This window comes from Tursiops truncatus, chromosome 2 (assembly GCF_011762595.2).
Source record: "Tursiops truncatus isolate mTurTru1 chromosome 2, mTurTru1.mat.Y, whole genome shotgun sequence".
Taxonomy (NCBI): Eukaryota; Metazoa; Chordata; class Mammalia; order Artiodactyla; family Delphinidae; genus Tursiops; species Tursiops truncatus.
In genome coordinates this window covers 4106090-4122381 of record NC_047035.1, presented here as the reverse complement: position 1 = coordinate 4122381, position 16292 = coordinate 4106090, and the positions used below count along the sequence as shown (strand labels likewise).

Genomic DNA, 16292 nt, shown 5'->3' with positions numbered 1-16292 from the left:
GCACAGGGAGATCAGCTCGGTGCTTTGTGTCCTCCTAGAGGGGTGGGATAGGGAGGGTGAGAGGAAGAGGCAAGTGGGAAGAGATATGGGGATGTATGTATATGTATAGCTGATTCACTTTGTTATAAAGCAGAAACTAACACACATTGTAAAGCAATTATACTCCAATAAAGATGTTAAAAAAAAAAGAAGGGGGGCTTCCCTGGTGGCGCAGTGGTTGAGAGTCCGCCTGCCGATGCAGGGGACACGGGTGTGTGCCCCGGTCCGGGAAGATCCCACATGCCGCGGAGCGGCTGGGCCCGTGAGCCATGGCCGCTGAGCCTGCGCGTCCGGAACCCATGCTCCACAATGGGAGAGGCCACAGCAGTGAGAGGCCTGCGTACTGCAAAAAAAAAAAAAAAAAAAAAAAAAAAAGCAAAGACTGAGAGATCTCTCTCTCCTCCACGTGAGGAGACAATGAGAAGGTAGCCATCTGCAAACCAGGAAGAGAGCCCCCACCAGGACAGAAGGGGCAGGCACCTTGATCTTGGACTTCCAGCCTCCAGAACTATGAGAGATAAATTTCTGTTGTTGAAGCCCCCCAGTTTATGGTATTTTGTTGCAGCTGTCCAAGCTAACACACCACCCAAACCTAAATCCTGGGACACTCCGTTCAGATACCTGGACCCAGAGACTGAACAGTCCTTTCTACCATCCAGTGAAGACCCCTATGTGTGGCCCCAGCAGGCACAAGCTGAAGGAGACTTTCCCTGCCCCCAAGACTGGCAGTTGTAGGAAACATCTGTTTTACTTTATAAAGCTCGTTCACATCTTGTAACACGAGTTCCCACCATCAGGATATCTGTGAGGAGGGGGCAGGGGTGGATGTTCCTGGCATCATTCCCACTGGCCGGAGAGGACTCTCCATGAGAAATCACACAACGTGGAGATGCTGAGCTCGTGTCCCAGGATCCCACCCTCTTTTTTAAAAATTGAATTTAAAAATTCTTTTTAATTTCTTTAATTTTTTTTAATCTTTAAGTTGGTTTACAATGTTGTGTTAGTTTCTGATGTACAGCAAAGTGGTTCAGTTGTGTGTGTGTATATATATAATATATATATATTCTTTTTCAAATTCTTTTCCCATATAGGTTATTGCAGTATAGTGAATATAGTTCCTTGCGCTGTACGGCAGGACCTTGTTGTTTATCTACTTTATATATAGTAGTGTGTATCTGGTAATCCTAAACTCTTAATTTATCCCTCCCCCCTTCCCCTTTGGTAACCATAGGTTTGTTTTCTACGTTTGTGAGTCTGTTTCTGTTTTGTAAATAAGTTCATTTGTATCTTTTGTTTTTTAGATTCCACATATAAGTGATATCATACGATATTTGTCTTTCTCTGTCTGACTGCCTTTACTTGGCATGATAATCTCTGGGTCCATCCATGTTGCTGCAAATGGCATTATTTCATTCTTTTTTATGGCTGAGTAATATTCCATTGAATATATGTACCACATCTTTAGCCATTCTTCCATCGATGGACATTTAGGTTTCCATGTCTTGGCTATTGTAAGTAGTGCTGCTATAAACATTGGGGTGCATGTATCTTTTCAAATTAGAGTTTTCTCCAGATATATGCCTGGGAGTAGAATTGCTGGATCATATGTTTGTTCTATTTTTAGTTTTTTAAGGACCCTCCGTACTGTTCTCCATAGTGGCTGCACCAATTTACATTCCCACCAACAGTGTAGGAGCAGAATCCCACACTCTCTTCACTTGGTGCCTCTGCCTCTCCCTGAGGGGTGGAATGCAGCTGATGAGAGGGCTTTGAGGACCGTGGCTCTCCCTGCCCCACTCAACACCCACTGATGAACTGAGGAGCTGCGCTCAGCAAGGAGCCCCCAGAATGTCTGCCCTGCCCTGAGACCACCACCATCACCAAGGGCATTGTCATCTCCACCACCGTCACTCACATCTTGACCTTCCCCAGTGAGACAAGAAGAGTAAGCACAGGACCTGGCACATAGTAGATGCTCAGTGGACATCACTTCCCTCTTCCTCACGTCTCAGGCTCTAATCTAGGTATCTTGCTAATAATGTTAACCAAAGCAGAAATAATTACCATTATCAACTGTTCCCTGCAGGCAGGTACATGAAATAAAGGCTTCCAGGCACTGATTCACTGAATGCCCACAATTTTCCAAAGTGGAACCTATAAGGCCCATGAGGAGTTGGAGGAGAGACCAAGGGCACCACGTTTGTGTCAAGGGCAGAGCTGAAAGAAGAACCTGTTCTAGGCAGCTGGGATGCAGGGCTCCCTCCATCCTCCAACTGCAAGAAATAAGACCCAAACGGTCCCAAGACACATGCACACACACACACACATACACCACACAACATACACTCACACACCCCACACAGACACACACCAAACCCACTTACATACACATACACCCCCTCACATACATACATGCTTGCACAAACTCATGTACACAGACACGCCAAACACACATTCACACGGTCATACACACATCCACATATGCTTATTCACACACACTCCACCACAGACACACACATATCCACAGACACACACACGCACACCACACCACCACACTGGGGTGGTTAATTTCATGTGCCAACATGGCTGGGCCATGGTGCCCAGGTATTTGGTCAAACCTTCTTCAGATTGTTTCAGCAAGAGCAGTTTTGGGATGAGAGTAACAGTTAAATCAGCGACTCTGAGTAAAGCAGGTTGCCCTCCAGAGCAATTAGTTGAAGGTCTGAATAGATTGAAGACTGACCTCCCCTGACAAGAAGGAATTCTGTCAGCAGACGGCCTTTGGACTTGAACTGCAACCCTGCCCTGGGTCTCCAGCCTGCCAGCCTACCCTGCCAAACCTCCAAGCTGTGTGAGCCAGTTCCTTAAAATCGACCGCTCTCTCTACCTCTCTCTCTCTCTCCATACACACACACACACACACACACACACACACACACACACACACACCCTGTTAGTTCTGTTTCTCTGGAGAACGCTGACTAATACACAGCACACACACACACATAGACACACTGCAAACAGCTACACACACACACATATAAACACGTTGCACAAACATACACCACACGCACACCCCACGAACACCCATCCACATACATCATGCAGGCACCCCACACACCACACACACACACACACACACCCCCCACGGCCGTAGACAGCCAGACATACATTCACACTAAACCTATGCATACGCCCACAGATCACAGCCCCACAGACACACGCGCTCGCCCACCATGCCACCACCCCAGAGCCATGCACACACACCATCCTGTAAGTTATCATGGACTTGGTCCCAGGGGAATAGTCTACGAGCCAGTACAGACAGTCCTCAGGCCTGGGGACCCTGTTTGTGGGTTACTGTCATCCAGACCCCACTTCCAAGGAGGGGCCTCTTTGTTTTTCTTTCTGGACCCCTAGATGAAGCGTGCTGTCCTTGAACATATCAAAAGGAAACTGATCTATGTATACACACGGAGTTGCCATTGCACTTGTTTTTTTGTTGTTGGTGGTTTTTTGCAGTACGCGGGCCTCTCACTTTTGTGGCGTCTCCCGTTGCGGAGCGCAGGCTCCGGACGCGCAGGCTCAGCGGCCATGGCTCACGGGCCCAGCCGCTCCGCGGCATGTGGGATCTTCCCGGACCGGGGCACGGACCTCTGTCCCCTGCATCGGCAGGCGGACTCTCAACCACTGCGCCACCAGGGAAGCCCGTGCTTGTTGTTTTTGAAGTCAGCTTGGTCACTTGGGCCCCAGATGGCTCCCGACATGCTTCCAGCTGAACAAGTGGGGGGCTCACACTTTTGTGGCTTGTCCTATCCGGTGACACCCCAGAGCTTGGGCTCCCCTTCTCAGGACATGGAGACAACGAGCAGGATGGGGGGTTCTTCTGGAAGATCCCAGCCCCTCCCACACCCCCAGCCAAGGCAGGAAGTCAGCGACGGTGGCTGAGCCACCATGGGTGTCCCTCAGAGAGGACCCCAGCTCCCTCATTGGTCTCAGATCCACACCCCTTGGATCGCAAATACAATCCAAGCGAAATAGAAGCTATTCCAGAAACATCTGCCGTAAATGTTCACTTCAGCTTCTTAACACATGGAAATGATGACATCCTCTCCTCAAACACACACAAAAAATTTTAATTGACAGCAGAACTCTTGGTAGAAGCTTCCATGATCTCGATGGGAGTCTGGCTTTCCAAGGGAAAAACTAAATCTATGAAATTTCAATCAGTGGCCATCCCAGCTGGCTCCAGCCCACATGAGCTGGGAGGCCACGCTCCCCTGAAACATTTGGAAGACATCATATGACCTAACAGAGTCCCAGCTGAAGGGCAGCAGATACAGCTGCTGCGTGTGACGCAGACCAGGGTGGGCCAGGCCAGGGCAGTGGGGGATTCTTGACAGGACCAGACTGGTTGACCCTTCCCACCCTCCACCCAGACATTTACATGGAAGAAATAAAAGGAGATCAGATGGCAGAAGACCCACTCCGGGCAGACTGTTAGCCCCTCAACAATACACTATGGGGCCTATGATATGAGCCCATTTTGCAGCTGAGGAAACTGAGGCTCAGTAAAATGATCAAGTGCTTTCTGTTAATAAAGAGGAAAGAGGCAGCTCCTCCCCACCCTTTCCTCTTGAGGCAGCTCCTTGAAAACATAACAGGTCTGATAAGAGGCCGGAAGCTTTTGGTTTTACGGGCAAGGTCATGGGCCTCCTGACCCTTGGAACTGAAAGCACGCACATCTGAGATTAGTTTAGAGCTCCTCACAGTGCATCCTCTTGTCTCTCTAGAAGATACGAGAAGGTTTGCTTGTTCTCTCTTTCTCACACTGTATAAATTTGATGAAATTATGTCCAGACTTTGTAGTCACTTTCATGCTACACCGCATGCATGGAAACCCACTCATGCTTGTGATTAAATTGCATTCCCTCTCCGATATTGGTACAGAAGAGGCTTTTGTTGGCAGGACTCTCTTTTTTCCCCAACAGTAATTTGCCTGAAGCCACACAGAGGCAATGGGAGCTGTAACCTCCAAGTCGGCTCCTGTACCACCCTTACCTCCTTGGCACTCTGCCCTTGAGCTGGAGGGTCTTGGGAAACTTGGGGATAACATCTGGAATTGGAGGAAACAGCCCTTCTTTGTAGACAGTTAACCTGCATGAGATGCTTTTGTGTGTTACCTTGGCCCAAAAGGCCACAGAATGACCCAACAGCCCATAAACTCAACTGACGCCAACGACCTGAAGGCAGGGATGATACCATCGCCTGTAGAGCCCCACGCTGTGTCCCCAGCACGGCTACAGGGGCCAGTTCCTTTATTTATTTTTTTGGATTTTAAAATATTGAAATATAGTTGAATTATCATGTCAAGTGTACATCAAAGTGATTCAGTTATACATATATATATCTATCCTTTTTTCAGATTCTTTTCCATTATAGGTTATTACAAGACCTTGAATATTGTTCCCTGTGCTATACAGCAGGTCCTTGTTGGTTATCTATCTTATATATGGTAGCGTGTATCCCACATTCCCAACTTATCCCTCCTTACCCCTTGCCCCTTTGGTAACCATAAGTTTGTTTCCAACGTCTGTTTCTGTTTTGTAAATAAGTTCATTCGTATCGTATTTTAGAGTCCACATATAAGTGATAGCGTATGATATTTGTCTTTGTCTGACTTACTTCATTTAGTAGGATAATCTCTCGGTCCATCCATGCTGCTGCAGATGGCATTATTTCATGTGTGTGTATATATATATATATATATATATATATATATATATATATATATATATACACACACACACACAGACACACACACATATACCACATCTTCTTTATCCATTCCTCTGCCAATGGGCACTTAGATTGTTCCCAGGTCTTGGCTATTGTAAATAGTGCTGCAATGCACATTGGGGTACGTGTATCTTTTCTAATTAGAGTTTTCCTCTTTTCCCAATATATGCCCAGGAGTGGGATTGCTGGATCATATGGTAACTCTATTTCTAGTTTTTTAAGGAACCTCTGTACCCTTTTCCACAGCAGCTGCACTAATTTACGCTCCCCCCAACAGCGTAGGAGCGTTTGGCCAGTTTCTTCAATGCTTGCCCACCACAGCCTGCTATGGCTGCTATGAGACTGGCTCCTCTCACCAGGTGTGTGATGCTTGAGATCCATCCCACGTCCTGTGTGTCTCAATAGCTGGTTCCTTTCCATGGCTGAGCACGTTCCCCCAGCTTTACTCTCAGGCAGCCCTTGCCATCGGTTGGCTTGCAAGGGCCCGCGTCCATACTTGCCATCTCTTCAGACACTGCTGTTTTCTCCTCCTCACTGAAAGGTTGTACCGAGTCAGGCTTTACCCATCACAGTCCAGCAACATGAACTCTAATTATCACGCAGTTCATCAGGCTTCTTTTTCTGACTCAGCTTCTTCCCTCCGGCTTCATCGTATACAGATGGGTCCCATGGAGGAAAGCTAATTGCATATGGTGCCACTATTTTAGGTTGGTCAAACGAACAAGCAGCAGGCATCTTAACCTTTTCCACCACTTTATTTTTAAAAAGCTGAACATCTTTTATACATACACTACTGGAGCCTCTGCGTTTAGGGAGCTGGCTGTATCTTGCTGAAAACTCCCGGCTTACGTTAATATTTGCCAAATGTGATTATGGTCCCACCTCCATTTTGCTTTGCTCTATACACATTCAGTTCACCAGAGATGGAATAAATGAGGGATGAACGTCAAACCCCAAGCATAGACAGTCACCCACTGGTCGTCATCAGGGGTGTGCAAGGTCAACGTAAATGCAGGCTCTTGATCAAGCCCATGCTGTGTAAACACTACTTTAAACCGCATTGATTCAGGGCCCTAGGGTGGCTGCACACAGGTGCCAGATGACTTCTGCTCCACCACTGAGGTAAACTCTACAAGAAGGGCCTCTTCCGGGTGGAAAGTCCTATAAGGAGAATGCATGTTTGCAGCATCAGCAGGAGGTGTAGCTTCAGTTATGGGCAAAGCACTTTTGGGACAACAAGGCAGCTTATTCTATAGTGAAGGACTGGGTTTCACGTCCGCTGTTAATGCCTTCTCTTCATGCATGTGGAGTTCACAGACATGCTCCAGACGAGATTCCCAGCACACGCCAAACAAAGAAATGCCACAGTCTGCATCGTCAGACTCTTCCATCCCCAGCATTCGCTTCATCAGATGGCCTGGCGGTGCAACTGGTCCAGGTGCTGTCAATGCAAGGCTCTGGGCTCCTGAGTCCTCTTAGCACCTTGATCCACAGCACTGAGACTAGAACCGACCTTCTGGCACCAAGAGGCTCAAAATTATCTTTTACAGAGATGCTTTTGAATAAGAAAAAATTTGTGTATAACATAAGTTTATATATAAAAATTATATAATATTTATATAATTTATTGTATACACACACACACACACATCTACACAGTTCCTGTTTTTAGTGCTTTCATTCCATTGTGTAAATTCTAATATCCCTCCTGTATCCATTTCTTTTTGCCCCAAGGACTTCCTTTCATGTATTTGGTAGTGCAGCTCTGCTGATCCTAAATTCTTTCAGCCTTCTCATGTCTAAATAAGTCTTTATTTTGCCTTTATTTCTGATAGATACTTTTTGCTGGGTATAGAATAGAAAGTTTTTGACAGTTTTTTTCTTTTGACACCTTGAGATGTCTCCCTCGAGATCTTCTCACTTGCTTGGTTTCTGATGAGATATCTGCTTTCATCTTTGCCTGTCTTCCTCTGTACTTACTTTATGATTTTCTCTGGCTGCTTCCAAGATTCTCTCATTTTTTAATTCAGTTTTAAGCAATCAGGTCAGGATGTGACTTGGTGTTGTTTTCTTTGTGTTTCTTGTGCTTGGGTTTCAGTAACCTTCTTGGATCTCTGAGTTTATTGCTTTTCAGCAACTTGGTAAAATTTTCCACCGTTGTTTTTTCAAATATATTTTTTTCTTCTCTTTCTCCCCTGCTTCAGGACCTTTTTTGTGTGTGTGTGTGGTACGTGGGCCTCTCACTGTTGTGGCCTCTCCCATTGCGGAGCACAGGCTCCGGACACGCAGGCTCAGCAGCCATGGCTCACGGGCCCAGCCGCTCTGCGGCATGTGGGATCTTTCCGAACCGGGGCACGAACCCGTGTCCCCTGCGTCGGCAGGCGGACTCTCAACCACTGCGCCACCAGGGAAGCCCAGGACTATTTTTTTTTATACACATTGAGCCACTGGAAGTTATCTCATAGCTCCCTGAAGCTCTGTTTGTTTTTTCAATCTCTTTTTTGCTATATGTCTCATTATGGGTCTTCAAGTTAACTAATCTTTTCTTCTACAGCGTCTAATCTTTTAATTTCATCCAATGTATTTTTCATCTCAGACATAGTTTTGTTATCCCTTGCCATTTGACCTGTGTCTCTTTTTTATCTTTTTTATCTTTCATGCCTCAACTTAACATGCTCAGTCTTTCCTTTACTTTCAAGAACGTAGAGAATAGAGTTATGATAACTCTTTTTATATCCTGCTTTCTGATTCTGTCATCTCTGATGGACTTGCCTCCTCATTATAGGTCATATTTTTCTGCTTCTTTGCATGCTTGGGTAATTTTAAATTTTTTTATTTTATTTTTTATTGAAGTATAGTTGCTATACAATATTATATGTTACAAGTGTACACTATAGTGATTCACAATTTTTAAAAGTTATACTCCATTTATAATTACTATAAAATATTGGATAATATATATATTTGTGTGTATATATATATATATATATATATATATATATATATATACACATACATGCCACATCTTCTTTATCCATTCATCTGTTGATGGACAACTTAGGTTGCTCCATGCTCCATATCTTGGCTATTGTAAATAATTCTGATATATCTGGGTAGCTTTTCTTATTGGGTCCTAGACATTGTAATTTTTACCTTATTGGATGCTGAATATGTTTCTATCCCCATAAATATTGTTGAGATTTGTTCTCAGACATAATTACTTGGAAACTGATACCCTCCAGGCTTGGTTTTAAGCTCTGTTATGTAGGACCAGAGTGTCATTTAGATTTATTTTAGGGCTAATTTTACCCCACTCCTGTGCCAATATCCTTCTGAGTTCCCTACCCAATACCCATGACTGTGAGGCTTTCCAGTTGGGTGTGTGGGGACAGGCACTGTTGCCAGCCCTGCAAGACCGCAGATGCTGTTATCTATGATTCTTTTCTGTGGTTCTTTTCCCCGCCTGGGGTAGTTGGCTCACACACATTGCTGATTGTTCTTCCACTGAATACTCAAAGGGGACCCTCTGCAGATCTCCAAACGTCCCCTCTGTTCATCCCTCTCTTGTTCATTACTCTGCCTGTGGACTCCAGCTGCTTCTGCCCCCTCAAAGCCCCAGTTCCCTCTCCTCAACTCAAGAAGACCCCAGGCTCTGTCTGGGCTCCCCCTCCCGGTGCCAGGGCCTGGAAACGCTCTCCAGCCAGTAAGCTGGAGCAGTCACAGGGCTCACATTGTTTGTTTCCCATCTCTCAGGGATTACAGCCTTGAACTGTTTGACGTCCAATGTCTGAAGTCTGTTGATTGCATATATTTTGTCCAGACCTTTAATTGTTTCAGGCAGGATGGTAAATCTAGTTCCTGTTTTTCCATCTTGGCCAGGGGTAAAAGTTCATCAAGTATTTGCTGAATGTCAAATATTTACCAGGTGCCAAAGATTATTGAATGTCAGGCAGTCTTCTGTACTTTGGGGATGTGTCTGAGGACAAAATCCAACATCTCTACCCTTGGGGAGAGCAGTGGTGGTCAAAAAATAAACAATAAAATGTAAGAAATCAATAAATTAGATGTACTATGGCATTGGTTTGCTCAGGCTGCCCTAACAAATACCCCAGACTGGGGGCTTGACCAACAGAAATTTATTTTCTCATAATTCTGGAGGCTACAAGTCTGGATTCAAGGTGTGGGCAGGACTGGCTTCTCCTGAGGCCTCTCTCCTTGGCTCCCAGACAGCTTGTTTCTCCCTGTGTCCTCCAGTGGCCTTTCTTCCCTGCGTGTGTGTTCTAATCTCTTCTTATCGGACGCCAGTGTACGGATTAGGGCCCACCCATAGGACCTCATTTAACCTAAATCACCTCTTTAAATGCTCTATTACCAAATACAGTCACATTTTAAGGTACTGGAGTTTAGGACTCCAGCATAAGGATTTGGTTGGGGGGCGGGGTACACACAATTCAGCCCATAAGGCTGTTGGAAGGTAGAAAGTGCTGCAGAAAAAAAAGAAAAAAGCAGAAGGTTTAGGGGGATCAGGGAACAGAAGTGGTGCATTCTTTTAATAGAGCAGTTGGGTAGGTCTTACTGAGAAGGTGACATTTCTGCTCCAATGCAAACCTTAATGAATTCAGAAGCATTTTAGAGCCACCAGGAAACCAGAACAGCTTCCCTGGATTCCTGAAAGCCGCCCCCCTCTGTCAGAAGGGTCTGCTGACCCCCCCCCCCCCCGCCAAGGCTGGGAGGAGCACGGAAAGGAGAAAAGGACCATGGATGGGTCTTCCCAGACAGCACGCAGGCCCCGAGCCCTGTCCAAGCCGTAATTAATTGGTATACATGTTCTCAGAGTTTACAAATGTTTATTCTACAAAATCTAGGACTCAGATCCAATGAGAAAAGGCATTTTTCATGGTGAGAGTCTGGGTCTGATCAGGCCTCTTGTGACGGAGGGCAGCTGAACTGAACAAACGTCACGCTGGTCAGGACAAAGCATCTGGGAGACCATCATCTGTGCTCGAAATGAGCAGAGTCTCCGGAGCTGAGTTCACGCGAGGTCCCCACCACCCGGGAGGAGATGCTCGTCTGTGCACAGGCCACACGTCTAGGGACGTCTAGGGACGTGAGTTGGGCCGTGTCCGCCCCCATCCTCACCAGCGCCCACCTCCCCCACTGCGTCGGCTCTCGGCCTCGGAACCTTCGTCGGCAGCCTGTGCTCCCTCCTGGGGGGAGGCCTGCAGTCTGGGCGTGACGTAGGATGAGGCCTTTTGAGGGGTCGGCTCTTCGGAAAGGTGATGATCACTGCCCCACCCCAGGAGCCAGCTGAGGGCACTGCACAAAGACAGACACGCCAAGGCCCCAACGTCACCATGTGTCTCCCGGTCTCTTCCCTGTTCCCCGCTGTGGACTGGAAAAAAAAAAAACGCAACCTAAAAGTTGAGAATTGTGTTTAATTTGGCAGACAAAACTGAGGACTTAAGCCTGAGATGCGGCCTCTCAGATCACACTGAGGGACTGATCCAAAGAAGTTAGAGAGGAGCCAGGCCATTTAGAGGGTTTTGGAACAAAGAGCAGGTAGTCAGAGCATCAAAAGATTACTGTTGAATAAAGAAAACCAGACATCTCAAGTTAAGAGATTTAGCACGTTTCTATGCATGGGAAGATGCAAAGTCTGGGCTCATTGAAATTATTCCTTTGACATGCACCTTAGCTGTCTGGGGCCAGTGTTCCGTGCTTTCCCATCCTGAGTCCCCTCAGGGTGCACCTCTTGGGCGGCTGCAGTGGCTGAGAGCTTGGCAGTGGTCTGTCTCCATCCTGAGTTCCTCAGGGCTCACCACTGAGGGCAGCTGTAGTGGCTGGATGGCTGCAACATGTTTTTTGCAGGCCACGTTTTTCATTCATATCACCCTCCCATCACCTCGGAAACTCACCCACAGAGGTTGGGAGACCCCAAGGGCTCAGGTCGCCAGAGGTCAGGGTGTCCCCCGAAGCCCCTTGGGATACCCTGATGCAGGAGCCCCAGAGGAGGGGCTGGTTGGAAGGGAGTAAGAGGTCTGCTCTGTATTTGACTGTTTTGACCCCAGCCCGTGATTTCTTTCCAAATCGGTTGCATTGGAACAATTTCCTAAAACTTTTATAACACACCCCTAAAACTTAAAGAAAAACTTTGCCCTCCCCTTTCCCCCCAAACCCACAAACCCTGAAGGAGGCACAGAAGACAAACAAACAAAGCAATCAAACTTCATCTTTGAAACTCAGGCAGTACATGGACCTTAAACAGCGGGTCCGCCTCCCAGGAGAGGACACTGCTTCCCACGCCCAGCACAGCCAGACCAGAGGCTCGTGAGCTGATCGAGGGTCCCTGGCCCACCCCGACCCCACCATGGGAAGAGCTGCCCTTATCCTCTGCTCCCCTGTCCCTGACTGAGGATACTGGCAGCTTCTGGAATATGCAGAGACCAAAGCTCTGCCAAGTTAACCCTCTTCAATGAGCTTAGGCTTAACTTTTCTAAATGGCTCCACTAATCAATATCAGACGCAAATCATATATTCGATGCTTGTAGGCAAAACATATAATCTGCTTAAGGAAACAAACCAGGACAGTTTAGGAACTCCACCTTGCATTTTCCAGCCAGCCTTTCTTGGTCGTAAATGTGATTCTTTAAGACTCGGGGTTCGGGGTTCAGTTGGAGCCTGGGGCAAGGAAGAATGTGGGGCTTAAAAACAGCAGGCTGTGTGCACATCCCACTTACAGTCCTCCTCTATGTGGCAGGCTTCTCCGAGTCGCCCGTCCACCACATACACACACACACACACACACACGCACACACACACACACACACGCACACGCACACCTCAGTTTCCTTATTTGTGGAATTGTCCATGGGGCGATTGTGTAAGGTTAAAATGCAGTTTGTAAAAAGGTTTCATTGATTCGTGATGGGAATATGATTTATTAACATGTGAATGTCCCCAGAGCCTAATGGAATAAAGAGAATTTTGACCTTGCTGGGTCTGCTGGCTCTGTGTCACCCCCGCTCTAACCCCCCCAGGGAGAGCTCTCTATTTGCCAGCTGGGTTTCAGGCTTTTTTATGATGTAGCTTCGGGAGAGAGGGTACAAAGAGAGAGATCTCAAGAGGGAGAGAGAGGAGCGTGATTCTTACCGGCTCGGTGAGCTCCAGGGCCCTCCCTTTGTTGAGGAGAAATATGGAGAATGGGCAATGCAGAAAGGAAACAAAAAAGAAGCCAGGCTGAATGTAGCACGTCGTAGAAAGCCGGGAGAGGGGGGCCATGAGAGAGAGAAAGCCATCTTGTGAGATAGGCAAGGAGTGGGGGTTTTGCAAATGCTGGGACGAGGGAAGGACCACAGAGCCTCCAGTGAGTGGGAGGAACTGGGGAGGGGAGAGACGAGAGGGTTTACACCAGCCTCGCTGAGGCTCTGCAGTGTGTCTCCTGAGGTGTGGTTTCCAAAGACACCAGCCAGGACTGGGATCCCCTTTCAATTCTTTTGTCGCTGGACTGCTGCTTCTGTGTGTGACTCAGTGCTGTGCCCGGGACACCTGGGGTCCTAGGTCTCTCCCGGATACACAGCCATCCATCCACCCATTCGCTCATGACCTCATCAAATACTGAGTCCCTGTTCTAGCTCCAGCTCTGTGGCTGGCCACGCACGAGGGTGGTGGTAACAGAGACATGCAATACACGTGCCTGGTGAGGGGAGGTGCCAGACCATGCCAGGGAATGTTTCCACTCAGAAGGTGCTGGGTGTCATGCCAGGGACAAGCACAGGGGGCTGTGGGTGCAGAGAGGGGCAAAAGCCCCTGTCTTAGAAAAGCTGCGCTGGAGAGGTGGGTCCAGGGGGACAAGGATTTACTGCCAGTAGGTCAAGGGGTGAGGGCTGGGAGAGGCACGTGCAGGCACACTTGGCTGAGGGCGCCGCATGTGCAAAGGCCCGGGGGCCAGCATGCGTGTGGCAAGTTTGTAAAGACTCAAGCATGGCGGAAGCTCTGACCAAAGTGCTGTGTAGTGAGAGGCAAGAGTTTGGAGTTTTACCTGAAGGCGAAAGGCTTCAGCAGAAGGATTTAAACCCGGGGATGACAGGTTTTCATTTAGAAAGTTTGCTTTCTCAGCTGCAGGAAGAAAAACACCTGAGGGGTGAAGACTCCACCTACTGCACAAAGCTGAAATTTCTTACCTGCAGCCGCTGCCTCCAGGGGGTCAGGCACAGGGGTGTGTGTGTGTGTGTGTGTGTGTGTGTGTGTGTGTGTGTGTCTGTGAATGCATGTGAGCGAGTGCATCCGTATTCCAGCTCTGGGACCTCCAGCCGGGCTAGGAACACTGGACCACGTCCCTCCCTCATCCTCAGACCCAGTCCCCGATGTTCCCGGAGCGGGGGAGAAGCTGTGTGGGGCACAGCTGGTGGCCTGGGGCTGAGCAAGGACAGACGCTGCAGAAACAGCTGGAGGGGAATCAATTTGTTCTCTGCTACAGCCAGACATAAACCAATCAGAGCAGATCCAACAGGGGCCCAGTGCTGGGAGAAACCGACAGGAGAAGGGCAAACCTGGGCAGTTCATCCTTGCTGGAACCTTCCAGTTGCCTGCAGGATAAAGCCTGGGCTCCAGGAAGGTGGCCGAGACTGCCTCCGTCCTCTCCCACCTCTCCTCACTCCACCTGGACACGCGGGCCGCAGAAAGTGTGGGGTCTGGCCGGGGGCCTCTTGCCGGTCCTCTCCTGGGAATGCTGCCCCTGCCTCTGCCAGCCCCTCCTCCTGGCCCACCTGCCCCCAGGTGCTCTCCTCCAGCCCCGCCTGCTGGGTCTCCTCTGGCCTCTGTTCAGTGAGGGCTCCGGTGAGAGATGAGGGATCAGAGGCTGGACCGCAGGGCTCCCTTGGCGCTGCCTGACTGCAATCACGGTGACCATCTCCGGACCCCTCAGCCCCCCAGCCCTGGCCCGGCCACTGGTGGGCACCCAGGAAGTCTGGCTGCTTCTCGGTGGCCCTGCTGCCGCTCTGATCACAGTGCTTCCCCATTGGGCCCTCCCACCCACTCCTCCCCCAAACCAGCCAGCTGTGTCCCGGGACTCCTCCCACCCTGCTGGTTCTTGGCACCCGTGCCAGCTGTGAGCCGTCCCTGTGCGGCCCCTGTGGGCTGTGAGGCCCTGTTTCCCAGGAAGCAGCATCTCAGGGTCTGCAGCCTGAGATGGGTCCAGGACAGGCCTGGGGGTTCTGGTTCCTCGAACGGGCCTTCCAGGGAGAGGGGGTATGGACTTAGGGGTGGCAGCTAGGAAGGGCTCCTGTGCTTCCTCTGGTGCCCGTCCAGTAGGCCGAGGAGGGCGGTCCTGTGTCCCCATGTGTGTTGCTGCCACCTCTTCCCTGTCCCCACGTCCCTTCACACCCACTGCTGGTTTCTTGGCCGCTGAGTGGGTGTTCCCTCTGGTGGTTGGCATGCTTGCTTCTTGAGTGCCTCCTGCCTGCCAGTGTGGGGCAGGGGACCAGGACTTACGTCCCCAATTTAGAGGACAGGAAGTCACGTGGGTCTTGGGAGAACTCTGTGAGCAGTCCTTGAGGGCTGCCTGGAGGAGGGGATGCTTGGGCTGGCACTGAAGGACAAAGTGCCCCCGGTGCAAAGGGAGGAGGGGTCCCATCCTCATGGCTTCACATCTTCTACGTGCCCTGTGCTGTCCTCCCCACCTGGCACCCCCCCCGCCATGGAGTCCCAGGGCTCTGGCCCTACCCACCCACTGTCCCAGCCACTCAGGACGGCCATGGGACCAACTTTCCAGGGCCTCCTTTGGTCCTTGCAGAGACAGAGAGCCCAGGGAGCTTCTTTCACTCTGTTTTTTTGGTTGTTGTTTTGTTTGTCTTGTTTTAATCTCTCTCTCTCTAAGGGAAAAATCCACGGAGAACTTCCAGTAAATAAAATCACCCACCTCGTTCCAAGTGAATTGGTGAGTCAGCTGCTGCTGATTTGATGTCAGGACTGAGTCTCTACCGTGGGGACTCACAGGCCTCCAAGAATACATGTGTGAACCCCCAGGTTCAAGGACTAGAGCCTGAGGACCCCTCAGCCAGGCCCACAAGGCCCCCGCCTCCCCCTCAGCTTCTCTCCCACCCCCCACTCGTTCTGCAGCAGTGCCTCCCACCCCGAGCCCATGATCACCCTCGGCGCTCCCCCCCCGCCGCCCCCGCTGCCTTTGGGCACAGTACCTTCCCCGTCTCCGGCTGGAAGTTGCTTTCTCCCTTACTTGCTGGCCTCTTCTCATCCCCACGAGTCATCCCCGGCTGCTTCCCAGCCCCGCCCCCGGCCCCTACCCAGAGGGCGTGGACAAGAGCATCCCCCCACCCACCCCCGGCTCCCCAGGCAGGTTCCTGCCTCCCCAGCACATCCCTAGGGGTCCCTGCACTCTTCCGTGTAACCTATTCATGTTTGCCCCACACCCCTTTCTGAGGCTGAGCTGACCAGTGGAG

The 16292-nt window shown here is 49.5% G+C and overlaps 1 pseudogene; it reads right to left on the bottom strand.

Moving 5' to 3' along the window:
• Positions 1–6236: 6236 nt before the first annotated feature.
• On the bottom strand, positions 6237–6899 carry LOC101338535 (AKT-interacting protein pseudogene; annotated as a pseudogene).
• Positions 6900–16292: the final 9393 nt, after the last annotated feature.